This window comes from Tenrec ecaudatus, chromosome 10 (assembly GCF_050624435.1).
Source record: "Tenrec ecaudatus isolate mTenEca1 chromosome 10, mTenEca1.hap1, whole genome shotgun sequence".
NCBI lineage: Eukaryota > Metazoa > Chordata > Mammalia > Afrosoricida > Tenrecidae > Tenrec > Tenrec ecaudatus.
In genome coordinates this window covers 23,386,772-23,406,623 of record NC_134539.1, presented here as the reverse complement: position 1 = coordinate 23,406,623, position 19,852 = coordinate 23,386,772, and the positions used below count along the sequence as shown (strand labels likewise).

General features: G+C 38.4%; 1 pseudogene; it reads right to left on the bottom strand.

Annotated features, from left to right (window-relative positions):
* Positions 1 to 232: 232 nt before the first annotated feature.
* LOC142460423 (U6 spliceosomal RNA) lies at positions 233 to 320 on the bottom strand (annotated as a pseudogene).
* Positions 321 to 19,852: the final 19,532 nt, after the last annotated feature.

The following is a 19,852-nucleotide window of genomic DNA, read 5'->3' as shown; positions in this document are numbered from 1 at the left end:
CCTACATGCATCATTTGTGTCCGGCACATTCTTACATATGTTGCCATCATCATTCTCAAAACACCTGCTTTCTACTTGAGCCCTTGGTATCAGCTCCTCATTGTCCCCTCACTCCCAGCTCCCTCCTCCCCCTGAACTCTTGATAATTTATCAATAATTATTATTTTATCATATCTTACACCATCCAACATCTTCCTCACTCAGTTCTCCGCTGTCCGTCCTCCAGGGAGGGCGAATTTGTGTATCATCCTTGCGCAGGGGCCATGCTAATCTTCTCTGTGTCGTTCCAATGTTAGTATATGTGCGGCCTAAGCGAGCACAGCTATCTCATTCTTTACCAGAGAAGAAAGCCTCATCTTTCTCCTGTAGAGCAGCTGTTTCAACCCGCTGACCTGAGAGTTAGCAGTCCAACATGCAACCACTACACCAGCTAGAAGTGTGTCCTTTTCTTCTAGGTTTTCAAATTTGTTACAGGATTGGTTCTTCATAGTATTTTGTATTAATATTCTTTTTATTTCCCTTTGTTCTGTGGTGACATAGGCCACTTCGTCTCTTATTTGTGTGAAGTGTATCTTCTCTCTTTTTTCTTTTTTACTAGAATGTAAAAATGTGATGATCTTGGTGAACGGGTAAATGAATGGGACAGCTCTCAAAAAAAATGATCTCAATTATATGGTTGAAGCCATCATTGGAGGCTGAGGCTACAGAGAAGTAAAAGAACACAGAACAGATGTCCATTTGCCTCTTTATATCCTTTGGCATTGTTGCTGCACTTAACATGTATTTCTTTCTTTCCAGATAAAATTTGCAAAAATATCCCTAACTGAAAACATAAAGATCAGACAGATTTTTTACTTCTGGTTTTTTAGCTATGGTTGGATAGATTTTCCCAATCTGTGTGAGCTCAACTTATCACTAAGATATTTTTCTATATTTTAATCATAACTGCTACACGAGCCTACACTTGTTTTAGTAAGGGCCATCTGACCCAAAGCATGATAGTTTCAATCCCCTCGTAGTCATGTGAAAGTTGACAATTGATAAGGAAAACTGAAAAAGAATCGATGTATTTAAAATTGATGTATGTGTGCTATGGGTGAAGGAAGTTAAAAGTCCTGTGGACTGCCAGGATGACAAATAAGTCTGTCTTGAAAGAAGAGTATAGACCGAATGCTCCTTAGAACCTTAATGGCAAGACTTCATGTCATGGTGCAATCAGGAGAAGCAAGCCCTTGGAAAAAAGACTCCATGCTTGTTCATGTAGAGGGTCATCGAAAAAGAGGAAGATCCTCAACACAGTACATTGACATGGTTCCTGCAGCCATGGACACAACCATCACAACTGTGTGGGTGATGCCGGACCTGGCAGCATGTCCTTGTGTTGCTGATGGGGTCAGTCTGGGTCCAACCTGACTTGCGTGACAGGAAACAACACAAATACCTGGAAACCAGGACACTGTCTATGCATGCCACAAGTATGTCCTCGGTAATTCTAGAACCAAAAATAAAAATAAACCCTATTGCCATCCAGTCTGCTCTGATCCACCAAGGAGCACTGTTCCAGGGGGTTTGCTAGGCTGAAATCGTTACAAACACAAAATGCCACACCTTCTCCCAGAGAGCAGCTGGTACATGCAAACGACCAGCCTCCTGCTTAACCGCTGCACTATCCCAGCTCCTTCCATATTTCTGTAATTCACTCCCAGTGAGTCACTTCTGACTCATGGCAACCATATCTCGGGCTTCTGAGGCTACAAATCCTTAAGGGCGGGCAGATTGCCACAGCTTTCTCCCACAGCAAGGCTGACAGGTTTGAACTATCAACCTTATATTAGCAGGCCAATGCCAAGCTCATAGGACTAGTTACAGGACTATGAATTTAGAGCACCATACTTGATATTACGCCACCGTTGATCTTATTTACCTGAGTTTTCAGTGTTTATTAAAGATGAATTTGTCTGCAAAAATAAAACTAAAGACAAAATACAACTGACAGGAGTCCTCTCTGGCATCCACCCTCTCTTCACCTAATAAGAGGTGCAGAAATGTGAGCCATTTCATAATTCATAGGCATCGTGTGCTGTGCAAGATTATGTTTGAATTTGTCTCTTCTGGAAGAAAATATTTCCTTCCTAAAATTAGATTATGAATATACTTCCAAAGCCACTAATCAAACATAAGTTAAGTCTACTTAAATCAGGGAGAGAATGCTTTAGAGCTCTAGAATCATTGGAAATAGGTCACCAAGATTTTAATAAAGCTTCAGAAAAGGTTCCAGTATAAAAAGGTATCCTCATTAGGAATCTGTAAAGCAAGCCTGCTATCAAACAGGGGAAAAATTACATATACAGAAGCCGAAAAATATAGTCTATAAAGTCATTTAATGAAGCAGAAATTTGTATCAATGCCATATCTAAGGCTCGTCTTGAAAAACCCTGGCATATTCACTAATTATGAAGCATATATTATACACAGTTACTATGGGTATTATTCAGCAGTAGAAGATTTAAAGTTAGTTGTCTCCTTCAACATAGTTAGTAAAGAAATATTGGTACATACATGATCTGTTTAAATAGGTTAGAAAATATGAGGGAATTTACTAACTAGCCCTTTAATTATGCAGAGTTTCCATAATTCTAAAACTGAATTCCATGACACCCACATATTTCCCTATAGTCTTGCTATAAATAGTAATTACAGTGTTCATAATAGAAAATGCAAAACTGTCTCTATTATTATCTCCTGTATTAAGTCGTTTGATAACTGTTGAAAATTTTTCCTAGTAGGATGAGTTTTATCTTCTCTGGAAGTGATACTTTTCTTTATTTTCAAATAGAGTATAAAGAAACTTCGTTCAGCCATTTTCAAATTAAAGGACAATGGCAAAAAATGCCATTGAACTTTAAAACATTATATTTAGCAGGTCCTCAGTGAGTTGCATAATCATTTGAAGTCTATGGATTAACAATCAAAGAGCGTTCAGACACTGACCTACATTGGAGCAACCCTGCACAGGCAACCAAAAATTCATCTTCCCCGGAGAACTGAGAGGCTTGCAGGTATCCTGCTCGCTAAGCAGCACACATGCCAAAATTACAGAGCTAGTGAACAGAAAAAATCACCCAGAAAAGCACAATATAAAGGGTGAGAAAAACAGTAAGAGTTTTATACATTCTACAATTAGCTTTAAGACATAGATAACAATGTAAAACAGCAACGATCCTCTTTACCTCTTTGATATGCTGGTTTAAATTGATACCTGGCATAGGAATCCCAATTTGTGGAACACTGGCTAAGCATTCATCTGTTAACTGAAGGTAGACCATTTAAACCCATCAGCCCCTCTATGGGATACAGATGCGTCCGTTGGCTTCCATTAAGATGACAGCCTAGGGAACCCTAGGGAACAGTTCCTCTGGGGCCTGCAGGGTCACTATGTGCTGGAATTCATTGGAAGGCATACAATCATAGCATGTTCTATCTCAAGATACTGACGCAATCTCAACGCACATGCTTCCTGAGCTAACAGAGCCAAGTCAAAGCCAACGTACTTACAACTCTCTTGAGCTTCACACTTGAATGATTCCATTCACTTCAAACTTGACATGGGTAAAAAAACAGCTTCATCAAAATATTTTCCTTCCCCTATGAGACCTATGTCAGTGAACACAGCCTCCATCCACACAATTTGATGTTCAACTGAACTTCATCTTTAATAGTCCTCTCCTCTCATCCCACACATCCAGTCACCAAGTCTTTAAATGTCCTCATTCATTAATCTATCTTTATCCCTGCTGCTAATGTAGAATGCCCAAATCACATTTCTGTGAGTTTTAACTGCTTCCTCTTAATGGTATATCATTTCTCTTCCAAAGGGTCTCCAAAATATATAAAATGAAAAATAAAACTTGAATTTTCTGCCATCTGCATGATTGCAATGGTTCCCAATGTAAGATTTTACCTGGATCTCCCCATGTCCACACTTGTTTCATTCCAATTTTTAGTATAGGCAACGTACTCTCTAAAAACTTTATATGACCATATTCTAAATCCCACTTCTCCAGCTACTCGGCAACCTTTGTGACATATCCTCTGGACAAAATAAGACGTGAACCCTCTGCCTCAAGACTGATCATACTCTAGTCTATGCAGATCAAAGAATAATCTTGTTTTTCATTGATTGACGTAACATTACAGTGTCATTTGGATGGCATTTGATGTTTATTGACAAATTAAATGAATGAGTAACCATTGCATTCAGTACGTAGTCTATACACTCAGTCATTGTGATCAGAGTCCAACAGGACTCAATTTAGCAGGGAAAAAAAACTGATTGATTCATGGGAATAAACCACAGTTGACTTCCCAGATTTGTAAGAAATTATACTGTAAGAATTTTGATGAATCATTTATCATAGAGAACTGTTGTAAAGCATTGTAATCAAGTTCTCCCTCCCTTATAAATCTGCATTTCTCTCCAATTTCTTAATGTGTTAAATGTAATCCCTAATATGAAATAGCTAGGTTTCTCAGAGCTGTTCCCTACTTACCAAACAGTGAGGGTATACCTAATCCAAGATCCTTTCTTGACACCCCCCCCCCCCCAGCCACGAGTTTGTACTACCAGATTATTTTTCCTACTCAATTCACCCATCTGAAATCTGGAAAATCTCGAAGTTTGTCTTAGCTATGTTTCTCTAATTCCTCACATTAATTCTCAGGAAGTTACTAACATAATGTTTGCCCAATTACTCTATTATTTTCTACATGTTAATACTCATTTAAATGTCATCTGTCTACAATAAGTCTTCCAACAGTTTAATACAAAATACCACAAACTTTTGGATATTCCTTGATCTGAAAAAGCATTCACTGAATGTGTATTACTGAGCAGTGCACCACAAGGTGCACAACAGAAATGGACATTGTCCCGCAGCCCTTTTCCCATCTAGAGACATAATTTAATAAGGGTGTTTCTACTCAATAAAAATTTGTAGTCTTTCATGTGGTTCCTGCATACTTTTTTTGTTAAATGTTCCAAAGAGAGAATAGAAACACAGATAGCTAGTAAAAAAGGGAAGAAGAAAATAAATGTACAGGTTCATTAGAATTTCATATCTTTATACATAAATTAAGGAGCCTTGGTGGCATTATCAAGACATTCTGGTGGCATCGTGGGTTATGTGTTGGGCTAATAACCACAAAGTCAGCAGTTCAAAGCCCCCAGCTGTTTCTTGGGAGAAAGTTGAGGCTATTTGCTCTCATCAAGATTTCTAACCTCAAAAATCCTTTATAGGGTGGCTTTGAGTTAGGCACAACTCAATGGCAGTGGGACTGTTTTTTGGATACACTCATTAGACTGAATCACTTGCAAAGCAGTTCTTAATATTTGAATAATTACAGCATATAGGGCAAGGCTTTCCTCCATCACTCTTTTGCTAATATGTTCTTTGCTCTTCCTGCTTTTCCTTCTTCTCATGAATCTGTATATGATCTCATCAAGTTCCAGAAAACAGTTTGGAAATTTAAGCAGAATTATATCAATTCCTTGAATTGCTTTGTGAAAAACTGACATTTGGATCTTATATAGTAATCCAGTGACTCTCCATGATGATGACTGAGGATGTTTTGCTATTGTCCATGTATATTCTTGGTATATTCAAATCTTTAGACCCCTCTCCCCACCAGGATATTAACAATGAAAATTCATCCCTTTGAGTATTGCTTAACCAAAAAAGCAAAAACCACACTTAAAATAATACATATATCATATTCTGACATATAAAAATTCAATCATAACATAGTCCATAAAGACAATGTTCCACATCTTCTTTGGTGAGTTATCCTCTTTGGTGGGTCTGAAAAGCTTGTGAGTGGCCTTTTAAGGTGCAAGTGTTGGTCGTTCCTTATCTGAAGGACAGAAGAGTGAAGAAAATCAAAGATGCACGAAAGTCATTAGAGGCCAAGAGCCTGTATGAACCTCAGCCACCACAGCGCTGAGACTACAACCAGACAGCTCCCTGTTGCCTTTGTCAAGTGTTCTGAAAGGGATTATAATCAGTGGTCCTAGATAGAATGGTAATGAAATGTGGAGCCAAACTTAAACTCTTTTGAAAGACAAGGCTTACTGGTTACAGAGAGACTGGTAGATCCCCAGGACTGTGGCCCCTGTCACCCTTGAAGCTAAGTTCACAACTGTGGCTCCCCTTTCTGCCAAACAGCAGGCAGACTTATAAGTGAGCAATAACACCTGGAAGATGCATACTCCTTAAAATAATCAACCACACAAGATCAAAAGGGCAGTGCCTGCCAAGGGATAGAGCTCAGGAGGCAAGAAGAACAGGACGGAAGGATGAAGTGAAATGATACTGATTCAATTCCCCGGGAGGACTGGGAAGAGAGCTGTTGTGCCTTCTATCGATGGCATGAAACAAGTGATATGTGTATTACTGCTCCAATAACGACTGATAGAATCTGCATCCATCATCAGATCTGGAATTGAATTCACACTCAGTTTTCAAGCTAACTACAGACAGGCAGGCCCACAAGGCCAACATGAGCACTGGAGCGGTCCACACACTTAGAATCATCAATTATTTGAGATGGAAATGGAGCTTTTGAACTCAGGACAAAGTCCAGAAGGGTTAGAAATGAAGAAAGGAAACAAGAAGAATAGGGAGGAAGTGGGATAAGTGGTCCCATTGAGAGTACTGTAAGAAATAAGATGAAATGACTGATGAATGAACTGTTGAATGTACAATTGATGATCTGCTCTGTAAACCTTAATCCAATTTACAATAAAAATATGTGTGTTTGTGAATTGTTGGGTTGAAAACCAATTGGCTTTGTAAACTTTCACCAAAATCACAATAAAAAGTTAAAACGGATCCTTATCATTAAAGAGATCTTGCTTATATGATCTTGCCTTTTAAGTGAAAAAACTTTGTTTGTCATTTAATGCTTCTTGATTTATAAATAGAAACTCTCTTCAAAATCCTTTTAATTGCCATGTCATAGGAAGATTTAAGTTAATTATGAATGTAAAACTATTAAATATCATATAAACAAATTCCTTCTAAAGTATATTTGTAGTTGAATAATGCTATCTTTTCTCTTTGAACTATTTTTTGAAAATATTTCCACAGTATATTGAGATGAAATAGTTTTTATCTATTTTCTTTAACCTCCTTGGTTGGTAGAGTATTAAGACATCATGAGAGTATGGAAATCAGGGTATCTTTTTTATTATTATGAGGAACAATATAAACTTATTTTATTATTTATAAATACCAATATTTCATGTAAAAAGAAACAAAGTGAGAGAAAATCCAAATGTAAAATTAAATATACATATATATATTGCAATATAAATGTAATGGTATTATACATACAAGTATCTTTGTAATAATTCTGAAAAAAAGTATTATGCAAGTGAAAAATAAGCATCATATAATAAAAACTCAAGAATTAGTGTTTAAAAAAAAAGAAAACTAACCGGGCAAGGTGCAGGGTAGCAACGATGAAACATATAACTTTCCTCTAATTCTTAAATACTTCCTTCCACACACTATCATGATCCTAATTCTACCTTACAAATCTGGCTAGACCAGAGGATGTACATAGGCACAGATAGCAACTGGAAACACAGGGAATCCAGGACAGATGACTCCTTCAGGACAATTGGTGAGAGTGGCGATGCCTGGAGGGTGGAGAGAATGTGGGGTAGAAAGTGGGAACTGCTTATAAGAATCCATGTATAGCATCCTCCCTGGGGGAGGGACAGCAGAGAAGAAGGTGGGGGGAGATGTCAGACAGTGTAATATATGACAAAATAATAGTAATTTATGAATTATGAAGGGTTCATGAGGTACGGGGGAGTGGGGAGGGAGAAGGGAAATGAGCAGCAGATATTAAGGGCTCAAGTAGATGGCAAATGTATTGAGAATGATGATGGCAACAAATGTACATATGTTCTTGACACAATGGATGGATGGATGGATTGTGATAAGAATTGTACAAGCCCCCAATAAAATGATTTTTTTTTAAAGAAACTGTTTTGGAAGTGATGATGGCAACCTATGTACAAAGATTCTTGATATAATTGATGTATGGATTGTTATAAGAGTTGTAAGAGCCCAAAATAAAATTATTCATTAAAATTAAAAACAAAGCCAAATACAGAAAAAGTTAAAACTTGAAAAACAAAAGTCAGTCCTATCAAACGTTAATAGAGTTCACTGACTGAAGGAAGTAATGCTTACACAGAATTCATTGAAAGTAGAACTTTATGTTTTGCATTCTTTATAGAAAGAAGTACTCATTTCCAAGTATTACATTCCCAATACCAATAAATGTGGTCTGATTCCTCAATACTGGAATAGAAACTCTTTGAATTCTTATGTGCTATACACATTTTAATCTGGGAAAGTATGGGGGGACAGGAACCCATCAAACAGTGAGATTGCATACAGGCAGATCAAGGCTGCCATTGCCTGGCTACCATCGTAGCCCTGCCAGTTCTAATTTCTAAAGGGAGAAAGTATAGTTTCCTGGCTTGTAAGTACTTGGTGAACAAAAACCCCTCTATTTTACTAAACATTTGTACCCAGAGCATAACCACACAGAGACAAAGCTGAGTAATTTTTCATAACATTTGCTGCAATTTTTAGGCCCTCCCTAAAAAGTATTGTTTTGAAAACTCTGAGTGAAAAGTACTGCAGGTCACAGCTTAATCTTGGTTAGTACCAGTATTCAATTAGACAAGAATGTCTTTAAGAGTAAGACCCTTACCTTTTAAAAAGAAAAATCACTAGTTGTTGACACTAATCATTCTTGTACATATCAAATGGAAATAATAAGATATTGGCATCATCCTAAAGTGTAAAAGTAATGAGCAATGGTTTATCCATAGAGCTGTAAGGGTGTTCCATAAGTTCATGGGAGGAATCCATTATCTTTTCATTCCATTTTTTCATGAACTTTTTGAAGCTTTCTCATGTTATTTTTTAATATTCTAAAGCAGATATACATACGGCCAGCATGAGTTTGAGCAAAGAAAAGTGTGAAAATAATTGGCTTGGAATTAACAAAGTTGCTGACATTTTAAAAGGCCATGTGCAAGAGAAAAGGCACAGAAATTTTGACTAAGTTGTAGGGTGAGCTCGTAATAATTATATCTGTGCATATACCCGCATAACTGAGGAAGCCAGGAGGTTTAAAAAAAAAACTAGTTAAGAAGCACTAGTTGACCTTTCCCTATCTTCTTTAGAAGTGCACCTTTATGGACGTGCCCTTCCAAAACTGCCAACTGCACAAAGACATGAACACGGTGCTCTCCCTAGAGAGGTATGTCACTCATGGGTGGTTCCAGCCTCCGACAGATTCACACCGACCTTGCCACTTACATGGTTCTTTGCTATTTGTAGCCAACTGTAGAAATCAAAGTAGGGAAGAAGAAGAAGAGAAAAGATGCTTGCAATTTTGACCTATAGTAAGAACACAGTGCTACTGTTCAGAAGAGCTTAAAAATGTTTGCATTGAATTCATTTTAGCTTTTGCATATCAAATGGTAGAAACGTCAACACTGGCCATGAGACACGTGGATCCAAGGCCTGGGTGCCTGGCACCATGCATCTGCTCTCCGACGTAACTTTTCATTGCTCAACCAAAAGTTTGAGCCTGAAGCCCTGTTTGGTTTGGAAAGTAAAGTAAAAACACAAAAGAAATCTGCAGGGCACCCTATTCTGTGGCAGTACCTCAAAGGAACATCACCTTTATCCTGATGATGTTTTAACTAGTCATGGATTAATTCTTCACCAAGCAAAGAATTACAACAAGCTCGAAATACCAACCTGATCTTCCAAACCCTGCTGAAACTTCCTGGATCAAGGCCTGTCAGGAGATCCCCTCCTCCTTTCCTAGTTCACTGGTCAAATATCATTTATGAGAAATGCAGGGGTTGAGAATCATATTACGCTCAAGAGCATATGGCAGAGAATAGTAAGAAAAACTTTGGGGTAAAATGCCTACATGTCTGTAAAGAAATCATTCTGCGTTGCTGTTTTAATTGCTCTGTTCTGTTGAAGGGTGTTCTTGTTCTATTCTTGTTAAGAAGCAATATTACTAAGAGGTGATTTGATCTATGTATTCTATATCCCAAAATGAGAATTGTGGGAGAAATCACAGGAACTGTGGTACTCTGTGGAAATACACTCAGAGAGAGTATAACTGAGGGGAGAAAGCATCGCATCTTCCTCGGGATATAGTTTCATTTGTTTGCCAGAAGCATAGAAAAAGATAACAGACAGATCCCTATCTCACATCATACACAAAAATTCATTGCAAGAGGATTATAGTTTTCAGTGTAAAAGTAAAAACAATAAGGCTTTTACAGGATAATTGCGGCAAATGCATTCTAGGTCATGTGAAAGTTGAGAAGTATTTCCTTAACAGAACACAAAATACACTAATCTATGGAAGACCCAGGAAAAAGTACTGAATTGAAGTTAATATCTTATCTTCATTAAAAGACACCATTACAACAACTCACTGCCATAGAGTCGATGTTGACTCCTGGCGACCCTGCAGGACAGGGCAGAGCTTCCCCGAGGGGTTTCCAAGACTCTAACTCGAAGCATAATAAGGCAAGCAATGGATGGAGAGGAGATATTTGAAACATATAATCAACAAAACATACATATTGTATCTAGGAACCCAGTGGAAAAGATAAGAGACTAAGAATAAAAATATCACAAAAGTAGATATCCATGTGCATACGAAGTATGTGAACAGGGGCTAACCTCCATCAATAATTAAGAAAATTAATAGAACAATCAACTTCATTGGTAGTCAAATAAAATTAATAGATTACCTCAACAAATTCATCAATTTTAAATGACAAAGATTGGCTAGTCTGAGAACTGATAATAGTAACATACTTCTTGACATTGTCTACTCAGATTTAAGATATCCTAGAAAATAGCCAGCATACCCTAGATAGAGACTTAATTATTGATTGTGTCCATGAAAAAAAATTGTTGAAGCCCTGACCCCTGTACCTGTGAATCATACGACTATGTTTAAAAAGAGAAGTTTTATTATGTTAATAAAGTCTACCAGAGGAAGGTGGATTCTAACCCTGATCATTTCTATGCTGTGTCTTATAAAAAGAGCAAAACAAAGAAACACACTTGAGGAAGAAAAGTACAAGAAACACCAAAGAATACCAAAGAACTCCGCAGGCGTCCACTTTTTCACTTCAATTTGGATCTCTAGACTTCAAAACTGAAATAATAATTTATTGCTTTTTTAAACATTTCATTAGGGGCTCATGCAACTCATCACAATCCATACTTATACATACATCCATTGTATAAAGCTTTTTAAAACCATCCACTTGTGATATTTTCTGTTATGGCAGTCCTAGGTCATTCTGAGTTCACTAAAAGACATACTCAAGAACATTCATAAGGCATTATTCATGCAACTTAAATATCCATCAACTCTAAAATAAATAAAATTTTGAATGTTCATATAATAAAGCACGCATGCCGCTGTCATGATCCGCAGGCTCAAGCACCCTCAGAATTGGGAGGACGGTGCAAGACCCGACAGGATTCGTTGTATTATAGGGTCAATATAGGCTACAGCTGCCTTGATGGCACCTAACAACAAAAACTATGGAAATGAATTACACCGACATGCAAAAATAGCAATGAGTCTCACAAACACAGTGAGGAAAACAAGTGAGACCTGAAAGAAACAAACTTCAAGCAAGCAAAGTCAATCTATCATGGTGTTAGAGGTCAACACAGTGGTTACTTCTAGGGAGGAGAGATAAGTTTACTGATTGGGAAAGGCATAAAACTTCTGGGATACTGGAGGTGTATGTGTTGATTTCTTAAGCAAGAAGGTGACTTAACAAGTGGATTTATTTTGAGATACTTCATTCAGCTGAAGAATTATTATTTCTGCACTTTTTTGTATATGATATACTTTAATTAAGAACTTTTTCTTTTTTCTTTTTAAATAGCCAGATATCTTTCTTTAGAGAAATAAAAACAAGCAGTTAATTTACTCATTTCCTATCAAGTGCCAAGCCACTCAATCCCTATTAAATGTCAAGCCCTTTATCAAAATGATTAAAGCTTTTAAAATTAAGTCCTTGTACTTTTCTCTATAAAATTAGAGATCACCTACCTTTAAAATTGAAGAAAAATATGATCCAGAGAGATGGAATGATTTGCCCAAAATTTTAAAACCAGTAAATTCTAAGACTAGGATACAAGACCTCATTCCTGCCATATTAATTCCCCAGGCACACTTTATCAAAGGACCACCAGTTGGGTGATTGGATGATTTACAACAGCCTGCATTTCTTTTCTCACGGTTCTCCAGGTTAGAACCCTTTGAAATCAAAGTGTCAGCCAAGACACACTCCCTCAGAAGGCTCTGGGTGAAAAACTGCTTCACGCTCCTGTCTTCAGAGGACTGCTGAGAATTCTTTGATTTCTTTGGTTTGTGGATGCCTCATTCACATGTCTGTATATATCTTCACATAGCATTCACTGTGTCTTTGCCAGTGTTCCTTCACAGGTTCTTCTTAGAAGTACAGCAGTCATTGGATAAAGGGTCTACCTTAATCCAGTATGAACTCACCTTTAATTAATTACATCTGCGAAAACCCCACCCAAATAAGACGACATTCATGGATACTGGGGATGAAGACTTCATCATCTTTACAATGTGAACAACCCAGTCCACACACAGTCTATGCCCACTTCTATTTATACATTGGCAGAGTGATTCAAAGTTTGAAATACAGCAATTAATTTCCGATCTGCTATCTACCTTTGGAGAAATAATATTAATAAATTGTATGTAATAGGAGCAATACTATCTTAGGAGATTGTGTGCCAGAAGGTACCTGTCAGTTGCCTGTTGTGCAGGGATTTAGTTGATATGGCTCATTTAGCACATAGTCTTTGCAATTTCCATATAACTGCTGGGTGAGCTCATGGAAGTTCAGTATATTTGCTATTTCCCTGGTGGCCTAGACGTTATGAGTTGGGCTGTGATCCACAAGGTCAGCAGTTCGAAACCACCAGTGGCTCTTCGGAAGAAACATGGAACATTCTTCTCCTGTAACAGTTACAATGTAAGTAACATTCTGGGAAACTCACAGGGGGCAGTTCTGCCTGCCCTATAGTGTAACTGTGAGTGGACAAAAATTCATTGGCAGTGAATTTTATTTTTGAGTAAGAAAAGATGGGGGTGATGCTGATTATATGATGGTTGTTAACAGGGTTAAATGTGATAGTAAGAACATAGAACTCTAATATGGAATTTGGGTAGTTTTGCCATCCAACTGGGTATAAAATGTACCATTTCAGAAACAGGAGTTGGGTGAGGGGGATGTTGGGTTTGGGTGGGGGACCAGCCTCACTACCACCAAGAAACAAAAACCAGGAGCAGATCATACCATTTGGATCCTAAGACCCCAAATGTTGAGCCTTCTCCAACCAAATGGCAGCGCTGTGACACTCAAGAAGCAGCGACAGAAGAGGTTGCAGCACCAAGAAAAGACACAGCATTGACTCCTGAGTCCATGCAGCAAAGCTGAGTGCCTTCAGCCAGAAGTCTCCCTAGCAAAGTTGGTTGCCTGCAAGCACTTACTTGGAGGAGCTAGGTTTACAGATCCACAGAGCCAAAACTGAGTGCCTCTAGGCTGGGGCTTAAAATCAGAACACCTTGGGAATTTATTGACAGTGCTAACAGAGCTTTGTAGCATTGTCTGATCAATTTACAGAGCAAGGTATTATGTCTGAGAGACTGAGGATCAGAGAGGGGAATGAATGCCTGCAGGCATGGCAGGGGAGAGGCTGTCCTGACTGAAAGAACTACATCTTAAGTTTTCTGGTCCTGAATTGCACCCTGTGAACTTCCTAAGGAAAGCTTAGAACCATGAGTATTGTCTTTGAGTTTTTATGGCCGTAGCAGTAAATTACAGACTGCAGCTGAGAAGCAGAGTGCTTGGGTATCAGAACTGATAAGGAAGTTTGGAAGTGTGTGAGCTCAGGAATCAGCCTTGGGCTGCTGTTTGACACTCCTTACTCTTTCTCAAGTCTGAGGAAGTCAGATGCAGCATCCCTGCCCTATTACATTGTCTCTCTTGAAAAGTCTGGGGCATCTGCTACTCCCAGAGATCCCTTTTGAGGGCATGTATTTGTAATGATCTCTGGGGTCTCAAAATTGTAACTTTATGATGAATGGCCTCTATCATAGTAATGTGGTAAAGGGAATGAGTTTTGAAGTTAAACAGACCTAAATTTAAGTTCTAGTTCTATGGACACTCGCATCTCTGAATATATATATGTGTGTGTGTGTATATATATATATATGGGGAGGGGGTAGTGATAGCTACTTCATAAGGCTAAGAAAAGAATTAGTATCGAGTTTCTGATACAGAGTAAGTTAGATTTCAAGTAAATGATGTTCTCTTGTTGTTTTTCTTTTTTCTGGTAATTCTAATGTTGGGCGATTACTTGCCTAAAAGGCGTATAAAGACCAATACCTTCTAAAGTGCACCTGGTGTGAGAGCTCAAAGCAGCAGTGGCGCTGTCTACGTGATGACCCAGCAACCCAACTGCACACCCCCTGAGAGAGCTGGCAGCCCAGGAGAGGAGACATTGAAAGGTCTCCATCAAGGTTCAACCATCCATAAGGTGATAGACGTGAACACCGGAAACGCTCCCGGCACCCATGGTTGAGAGTCGGTTGTGAGGATCCTACGGGGTCGTAGCAGGACACAGAAGGAGAGAACAACTCACACAACTTCCGAGGAAAGAAAACTTCAGGCTTGGTGTCATCAGAGCTGGTGTGTCGCTAATGCACGGTTCTGAGGGACAGGGAGCAGTTTCCTCGCGAGGCCTCCTCTGTAGCTGCTAAGGGCAATCACTATCATCTTTCCATCACTTGATTTCCTGAAGCAAGCCTCTCCGCTCTAGCCAATAGCTCAACACCTACAATACCGAGTACAGAAGTTAAAGAGTTTGTCCTAAAGCCAAGAGAGAAAAACAGCTCATTTAAGCTGATGGACAATGGTCCAAGATAAAATGCAGAGGCGTATTTATACTCTGGTGGTGCTGTTGGGTAAGCTTCAGGCTGTGAGCGGTTCAAACCCGCCAGCTGCTCCCTCCGAGGGAGCAGGAGGCAGCTATCTGCTTCGGGATTGGTTTACAGTCTGGGGATCCCTCCTGGGTCGTGTGAATTGGAATCAAGTCAATGGCAGTGAGTTTGTTTGGGTCTTGATTTTTTTCATAAACTTGTCAACCAGAAACTGCTATTCAATGAACTATTTACTTCTCAATGTTAAGTAGACTTGATGATGCCTCAAACCATCCATCCAGAAAACCCCCTTCTGGAGCTGGTCCATTCCTCCTTCTTCACCTCCTGAGAGATCACCCACGGGAGGAAGCGGTCCTTCCATACAACGGGGTGATTTATACCACGGATTTGGTGTTGCGTACTGCAGGCCTTGCCTGTGAATTGTTTCCTTGTGCTGAAACTAATGATGAGGATGAAGAGGAGACGAGCAGCTTTATGCATGATGAAAACACCCAACGCACTAAAGCCAATTCCACTAGATATGCCAGGGCCGGAAAGGTTGCCTACTGGGTCGATAATTCCTTAGACTCATATTTAAACTACTTGAATTCTTTTGGTTTTCATCACCCACAAAGTAGGTACTGGGAGTCTTAGGGGACAACTGGAAAACACTGATCTGCAAAATCATTTGGATAACTGAAAGTACCCTGAGCTGCCATGATTTTCAAAGTGAATATTATAAACTATTTTAGAATGTTTTCTAAGGAGTGTTTTATCATAAGAGACACTGCTTGACTAGGAATTGAGGGTCACATGAGGAAAGTAAAATTTTATCTGCTGCCCTTCAGACAAAGAGAAAAAACAGATTGCAATAAGAATGATTTTCATTTTGCTGCATTTAGAAGAATGCAGCAGTATCTATAACAAATGAACAAGAAGATATGCTTGGTTCTACTGGATTTAGATTAACCTTTACAAGCAATGCAGAATTAGATCTTGAAAATAAATTGAAAACAGCATCTACTTAGATTCACTTTGTACTCTATTTTTAAAACCTTTATATCACTGTAAAATATTAGCTCAGGGTTCCATTTGAACTTAGAACATAATCTCTCTCTCGCTCTCTCTCCCTCCTTCCCTCCCTCTCATTTCTGTCTGTTTCTGTTTCACTGAGAAAATAAACTTAAATCTTCCAAGAAAGCTTCTGACTATTGGATACCTAAAACAACTCATTTCTGGATGGTTAGTCTTTCAAATATGAGCACAGATACCAGATGGCAAGAGAGGGAAAAGGAATTCAAGTTGTTTCGTTGTTCAATGATAAGGATTTTCCCATCTGCTGGTTCAATACTAACTTGGTTTACATTCACTTAGAAACAATACAATTAAAACTCTATTTGAAGTATATAGGGGTGGAAAAACTAGAAACCTGAGAAATCCTATGGGTTATATCCATTCCTCAAAAGGTAAGTTTTTATATGAGCACAAATATAAGAAAAATAATAGCCCAGCCCCAATCTGTAAGCATTTGGACATCCCCTTAGAGAAGGGCCATGGAGAGAAGACAGACCAGTCAGGGTGCAGTGTAGCACCGATGAAACATAAAGCTTTCCTCTGGTTCTTTAATGCTTCCTCTCTCCCACCCCCTATTATGACCCTAATATTACCTTATAAATTCAGCTAAACCAGAGCATGTACACTGGTACAGATAAGAGCTGGAAACACAGGGAATACAGGACAGATAAACTCCTCGGGACCAAAATTGAGAGTAGCCATACAAGGATGGGAAGGGGAAGGTGGGAGGAAAAAGGGGGAACTGATCACAATGACCTACCTATAACCCCTAGGAGAGTGGGCAAGGGAGTAAAGGGAAACATTGGACAGTACAAGGCATGAAAAAATAATAATTTCTAAATTATCAAGGGTTGATGAGGGAGGGAGGGAGTAGAAGGAGAAAAAATGAGGAGCTGATACCAAGGACTCAAGTAGAAAGAAAATGCTTTGAAAACAATGATGGCAACATATGTACAAAAGTGCTTGATACAATGGATGGATTATGATAAGAGTTGCATGAGCCCCCAATAAAATTATTTAAAAATAAGAAAGAAAAGGATAAAGCCAAGATATCAAATACAAGTACATTTTGAGAAATGCTAAAGTCATGTGCATTTGAGTAATTTTAACAAATAATTCATCATTGCAATTGAAGTAGATATATGCTATCGATACATTTTATAAACTATGTTTATAGTAATAATGAGGAGCCCTGGTGGGGGCTATGAGTTGGCCCGCTAACCAGAAGATCGGTAGTTCAAACTTACCAGGAGCTTCACAAGAGGAAGATGAAGCTGTCTGCACTCATAAAGATTTACAGTCTTTGAAACACAAAGCGATCAGTCTACTCTGTCCTACATAGTCACTATGAATCAGAATCAAATCGATGATCATGAGTTCTGTTTTGTTTTTATGTAGTAATGATAAACAGGACTAACTGGCACCAGAATGACATAGAAGTCTATTGAGTGAGCAATGTGGTAGTGATTATCTAGAACACAAGTCTGAATGGCTGATGCATTAAGATCAAAGAACCAGCAATGAGGAAAAATAGAAGAAAAAAGAGGACTTACACACACACACACACACAGAGTCCAAAAAAGAAAAGACTAGAAACAATGAGTTGAATGTTAGTTAAAGGAAATCCTAAAACAACTGGAATTCAAGAGTATTTGCCTCAAGCAAGAATCAGAAACAACAAACGAAATCCAGGGTCCCTACTACACACTTGGCCCATGCTAGAGCATGTCCTGTAAAATCCTTTAATAAAAAAGATTTTATATAACATTCTACCATTATGAACTAACTTTCAAAGCTAACATTATCTTTTACACACAAAACATGATCAAATTGTGTATGTCCTTCATCTGTAAGCCTTAAATCTTAAACCTGAAATATTTTTAAGCCCAACAATAGTTTAGTGAGCTTGGTTCATAAAGCATGCCTGCCTTGACTCATGTGCTTTGAAAGAACTATCATCAGGCTGCAGAAGAAACTCAGAGGGCGGTGAGGTCATGTAAACGAGGGAGGTATCGCTTGAAGAAAGAGGGTGAAAACCATTTTCAAAGTTGAAGAGTATCATCACTATTGTTTAATTATTCATAGAAATTGTTGCATTGGTGTATGTTTTCCTGTGTGCATTATCAATAACCAAAAATGTATTAAATTGTTTTTAAATAAAAAGCATAAAGCTGGGTATCTCTATGAAACCAAGGGCTGTGAGTTCTGTATTAGTCTGTTTATCATAAGTAGTCTAGCATATCATAATTAGTTCATAAATATTTGATAACATTAATGGAGTTTATCTCGAAATTGCTCAACTAGAGTTGGAATCGACCCATGGTAACTGATTTACATTGATACTCTCTGTTACAGTGCATTCCTTTCTATCAGTATGCCTATGCAGATTAAAGAAAAGTTCAGCATTTCTTTGTGAACAAGGTACAATAGAGTGACACCAAATTGAATTGAATAGATGATGACAAAGGCTTTGAAGACTAGTCCTTCAAGTCTCACAGCATCCCTCGGCTTGGTACCCCCAGGTCAGTAACTCATATGTGCTGTTGTCCACACATACGAACCTCTTCCTCTATCAGACCATATGGAAACCTTAGCAGTTTATTTTCAGTTTTAACTACAGATATGACATAAAAATAGTTATAAATTACCTAAATGTAATATTTCTTCATTTATATAAACACTGATAACAAAATTATATAGATGTCAAAAATACTACTACTACTAAAATCCTTCTATATTCGATTGCATTATTTACATTATCAATAACTGAGCAGGTTTTTACATTTTTTTCTCCTTTTCCCTTAATTACTACTTTTTTTTAAAAAATGTATTGATATAGATTCACAAATAATACTTATCACAGTCAGAGACTACAAAAATACTAGTCACAGAAAAAAAAAACACAATCGCTTGTGCCTACAGGGCATTCACATAAAGCCAGGTGATTGAAGCAGAAGCATCATTCTAATGGGATAATAGTGACGGTTCTGAACGGGGCGATTACAAGGTTCAAAAAGTACATTAGCATAGAGTGTCAGCTTTGCAGGCATATCAATACATGCATACTGGACTTACAAAAAAGTTACTGTTATAACTAACAACAGGGATAGTTTGATTAAAATACTAAATTTTTGATGAAACACTGCAGTAAATTAGTCATTTTGATGTCATCCCCCTCTAACTGTGTCACCAGTGTGGTCTACACCCCTGCACTCTAACATAAAATCAATGAATACGCCCTTTCTAGCCACAAATCTTTCTGTGATGGTTATAATTATGCGCTACATGCCTGTGGCTATGCCAGCATTTAGAGGGAGTTTTCTGCTCCAGGATTCACGTGGGCCCAAATCCCAACCTTAGTGGACGGTGTGAACCAAGTCACAGCCTGTTTCCTTGGGCGCATCTTTAAACCCGACTTTGCTGAGATGGAGGGAAAGACAGAGCTTTTGACTCCAGTGCAGAGTGACAGTCTTGGAAACTCACTGGGGCAGTTCTGGCCAGTCCTACAGGATTGCTGAGTCAGCATAGACTCAATGGCAGTGAGTTTGGTTTTTTATTTTCCTACAGTGTGTGATTTAAGACCCCCTCCCTTGTTTTTCCACCTCCATCAAAACCATTCCTTGGTGTCTAAGAATCATCTGGGACACAGAAGACAGGACCATTTGGGAAAGCA